Source organism: Danio aesculapii, chromosome 14 (assembly GCF_903798145.1).
Source record: "Danio aesculapii chromosome 14, fDanAes4.1, whole genome shotgun sequence".
NCBI classification, from domain to species: domain Eukaryota; kingdom Metazoa; phylum Chordata; class Actinopteri; order Cypriniformes; family Danionidae; genus Danio; species Danio aesculapii.
In genome coordinates this window covers 1308102-1313255 of record NC_079448.1, presented here as the reverse complement: position 1 = coordinate 1313255, position 5154 = coordinate 1308102, and the positions used below count along the sequence as shown (strand labels likewise).

Here is a 5154-nt window from a genome sequence, read left to right as displayed (position 1 = left end):
GACACCAAATGGGTCCCAAATGTCTCGCTGATTATCTTATTAAATTATTTTAGAATGCAGGAACTAAAACTGATCGGTTGCTCTTTATTAATAAACTACAAATATAAAGAATTTCATGAGTTATTTTCATCATAATCCACTGAATGGAGTATGATGAAAAGGATTCAGGAATTATAAATGCACAGACCTCTGGTGCAGAGAGAGATGTTTAGATAAATGTACAAATGTGAGTGTGTGTAATTGTGAATGGTCCATGATGTGTGTGTTTGAAATGTGGGTGTATATATATGTGTGTGTGTGTGTGTGTGTGTGTGTGTAATTGTGAGTGGACCAAGAGCTATAGTGTATGTGTGTGATTCTGAATGGTCCGTGATGTGTGTGTGTGTGTTTGTGTGAAAGAGAGAGGTTATTAATGGACCATGAGCTGTAGTGTTTGAAAGTGTGTGTGTGATTGTGAATGATCTATGATGTGTGTGAGGGAGGGATGGAGCACCAGCGCTGTGTATCAGAGGATTGATTCACTCGCAGCTTCATACAGGAGGAAGGTAAGAGACTCTTTATTCATTCATTCACTGTGTGTTTAATACGGATACACTCAGTACATTTACTGTAATGCTGTATGTGTGTGGTGTGTGTTTCTGCTGCTTTGTATTCATCCAGCTTCATATTTGACCATGATGTTTGTTTTGTGTATTTGATCGATGATGTTTTTCTGTCGTGTGTGTGTGTGTGTGTGTGTGTGTGTGTGTGTATAGGGTTTAGTGTTAATAATTGATGCTGAAGAACAGATGAAGGTGTGTGTGTGTTATTAAATCTGTGCTTCAGCGGTGGAGGATATATACAGTATATACAGCTCCTTTCAGGAATATGCTGATGATTCAGGAACTGCTCTTGACTTTTAAAGTACACGTGAAATCAAAACTAAGCTTACTGATTTCGTCAGCTCGCATTGCTAGTTGTGTGCTGAACAATTCATCTGTGCAGGTCATTAAGAAAAAATAAAATGCTTTGCTCTTGTAATCTAATATTGAAATCTGAAAATGTTTAATTTTCAGTTTAGGTCCGTCTTGGTATTGGGCGTGGCTAACATACTTAACCACGCCCCTCTAACGGTCAGTCACTTTGACAACAAACAGAAATGTTGAGCAGGAGGAGTCTGTTAGGTTGTGTAATAACTCTCCCCAAACCCTTTTCCCCAGCTTTCTGAATGATACGCCTACTTTACTGCATCCAATCAGCTCGCAGTAGAAATCAAGCCACGCCCACTTATGTCATTTAATATTCCGTTTCTCTAGGAACTGCATCACAATATGAAAACAAAGTGACGATCACAGCTTCCGGTTCATGCAGACTTTAAAAGTTATTGAGAAGAGTTAAGAAGAAACATGGTAACACTATAATAGTTAATGCTCACTATTAACCAGTGTCTTATTACCTGTCTGTTATTATAGATGGCGTAGATTCAGTGGAGCCTTTCACAAGACTGTTATGACGTGTTTAAAGCTCATCAGCTTCTTAAGTCTTTGAACGTTTTTATATTTAGATTTTTTTTTTTTTTTTAAACATATGAACATTTACACTTACCGGCCACTTTATTAGGTACACATTACTAGTACTGGGTTGGACCCCCTTTGGCCTTCAGAGCTGCCTTAATCCTTTGTGGCTTAGATTTAACAAGGAACTGGAAATATTCCTCAGAGATTTTGCTCCATATTGACATGATAGCATCACACAGATTTGTCGGCTGCACATCCATGATGTGAATCTCCCATTCCACCTGGTGAATTTGAAGATTCGACAAAACCAGGACGATTGTCTGGTATCTTCAAAGCAGAATCCTTTAATAAGAACTCGCCATCACTGTGGCCTTGATCGAAAGATCTCTGTACTACTACAGCAAGCACTCGGTTAAATACACAATATAGTGGGCAGTGCTTATTAGTAGAATAAGCACCCGGAGGAAACACATGGCAACACAAGGAGAACATGCAAACTCCACAGAGAAACGCCAACTGACCCAACCGGGACTCGAATCAGTGACCTTCTTGCTGTGGGGCCACAGTGCTAACCACTGAGCCACCATGCTGTCACCAAATACCAATTATTATTAGTTATATGAATATTAAAAGTGTAAACATTATTAATATGATGGTCTGTGTTGTATTTTATGAGCTACACTTCTCTGTGTAAACCCTGGAAACCTCAGCAGCCTCTTAAAGAGATTCTCCACAAAGTGTTTCTGTCCTCGAGAGCTGAAGAGACTATCAGTGTTTAACTCAAAGATGAAGATCAGTCACTGCTCATCAGTTCAGATCCGTGTGTGTGTGTGTGTCTGTCTTTCTGGAGCATAAATGTCAGCTTGGTGTGATTTAAATGGACTGGAAGTGAGCTCTCCATGATCACAACACAATATCCAGAGTTTAAACACACACACACACACACAGTTTTATGGTCTCTCTCTCCATATCTGTAATGATGTTTCTACAGTACAGACTGTATATTCTCTCCTCCTAATCTCAGCCCTCACAGCAAAACAGTCAGCACTTTCACATCTAAATACTTCATTCTGTCTGATTTATGAGCCCTTTTTTCTTATGTAGAAAAATGGTCAACATTAACTGGTTTTGCTATACTTGTGGGGACATTTGGTCCCCATAACATGATGAATACAAGACACACACACACAGTGGACATAGGATTAAACTAAACCGTTTAATGAAGAGTTGCCTTAAAATAAATACTGTCAATAACATTAAGTCACCCATAAGGTATACTGACATATATTAAAAGGAAAAAGTATAATATTAATATAGTTTATGAATATTTTATAAGTTTATTAAATTACAACCTGTGATTGGCTGTAGAAATAATACTAACATTATTTTTTATTTAAGGTTTATAATGCAAAATCAATGAGAAACACCAGTTTGGTAAATAATGAAAGTCTAATATATCTATAATTACTTTTAAGACAGAAAATATTACTTTACAAACTGTATTGTACTTAAATAATATAAACATGCATATTTAATAACATTCCTGAAATCAATATTAATGTAGTTGAAGAGTTTAGATGCAAAAACCTCTAAAAGCCATTTAATATTTTCTTCTAATATTAGCATTTTCTCCGAATCTTGTGTGCAGGCTCAGAAATTGTACTTTTATAGTGATAAATAAGTTCTTTTCATTGCTTTTAAAGTGAAATACTTGAATATAACCACAATTTCAGATGGTATTTGGAGGTTTTTGCATGTGAACTCTTCAGTTATTAATATACAAATCAATATATAGTTACAGATATTTGCATAAATAAATAGATTGAATGATGGACTCAAAAATCAGCAGACAGATTTCATGTGGATTAACATATGAGCCATGAAAAAACCAACTAAAACCAATATAACATTCATGTTTCATAGATTCATTAGTAGGCTTTGTGTGCTGCAGTGCCCCCTAGTGTTAGTTAGACACATGCTCTCGGTTTCCATGTGTAATGAGCTGTTGTTTGCGTGTCTGCAGGCTCGTCAAGAGTGTGTGTGATCACTCGTAACAGTCATGGATCAGAAGGTGAGATTCAGAAACACTTAACGACACACTACACATCTGACAGTGGCCATGTACATTATTACTTTCTCCTGATCTGTGTGTGTGTTTCAGTCCACTTCTCCTCAGAGGCAGGCAGTGAAGAGCAGGTCAAAGTCTACAGATGAAGTCCAGCAGGCTAAAAAGGTGGAGCAGGAATATAAATAATCATCATAATAATAATCTTCATCAGTAAACCAGTCAGTGATTCCTCCATGATGAATATTAAAGCATGTCTTCACTGCTCCTCTAGCTTTCACAACATCTTGGAGTGTCTAGTCTATATCTGACAACAGAAGTGTAAAGCTGCTTGTGTGTGTGTGCCTAAAATGCCTGTGTTTGATTGGTCAGGCCTTCCACATTACCCAGAAGTCTCTGCCTGGAGGATCAGAGCTGGAGAAGGTGAAGGTAAGGAGCAAACTGATACGCACTCAATCACCCCATCAGGATAGGAAACAAGCATTGATTGTGTTTATACCATTATATATCCCTCTCTCTCGCAGGATAAATACAGTATATACATACTTGAGACCATGAGAGTAGTTAATTTTCCTAATTAGCTCAATAAACAAATGTAATTGGCTCTTAAACATTGTAAATATAATAACTGATTGAGAGGTTTATCCAGCATGATATAAAGCAGGGGTGTCCACACTCGGTCCTGGAGAGTTTAGTTCCAACCCTAATCAGACACACCTGAACCAGCTAATCAAGCTCTTACTGGGTATACTAGAAACTTCCAGACAGGTGTGTTGAAGCAAGTTGGAGCTAAAGTCAGCAGGACACCGGCCCTCCAGGACTGAGTTTGGACACCCTTGATGTGACACCCGTGTGTGTGTGTGTGTGTGTGTGTGTGTGTGTGTGTGTGTGTGTGTGTTTTGTTTGTTTTCAGGAGGGAGCAGAAGAAAATGTGACCCCGGCATCATCTACAGAAGAGCTGAAGTGATGCTGCTGTTCATCTGTGTTTCTCACACACACATGCACACACACCTGGTTTTTCTAAGCAAGGTTGGTTTAGTAGTTTTTTGTTGGTTTCTTGTGCATCTCTGAAGCTGACGTGATCTTTGTGTATTTGATTCCAGAACTGTGGCTGTACATTTTGCGTCTCCAAGATAAATCTCGAATTTTTTAATAACAAAAGTGTTTAATGAAACCGTTTCGAATGAGCACACGAGAGAGATCACGTCATCTCTAGAAAATGATGTTTCTATGTGTATTTAGAGACATTTTGTCTTGTAAAGATGAACTTAAAGACTCCCTCTATACCTATTTTTGACTGTCTCCATCTTACATTCAGCTTTAATTATCATCAAATAATTGAGTCTAATTTTCAGCTTTCTTTTCTCTACTAAGTTAAATAAACACTTGCATGAAACCTTATTGGTCATTTCAGTTTTAAACTCATACATTTAGTGAAGTAATTACATATAAATTTAAATATCTATGTAAGTTTTGTATATTTGTGTCCATCACATATACATAATATAAGGAAACCAACATGGTGAGAACATGCAAACTCCACACAGAAACACCAACTGACCCAGCCGGGACTCGAATCAGCGACCTTCTTGC

General features: G+C 37.7%; 1 long non-coding RNA gene across 1 annotated transcript; it reads left to right on the top strand.

The window, feature by feature from the left end:
- The first annotated feature begins 399 nt into the window (after window positions 1–399).
- On the top strand, window positions 400–4896 carry LOC130241247 (uncharacterized). Its single transcript, XR_008838839.1, has 5 exons — window positions 400–545; window positions 3520–3567; window positions 3658–3729; window positions 3934–3990; window positions 4475–4896. It is a non-coding gene; the product is annotated as an uncharacterized LOC130241247 (long non-coding RNA).
- Window positions 4897–5154: the final 258 nt, after the last annotated feature.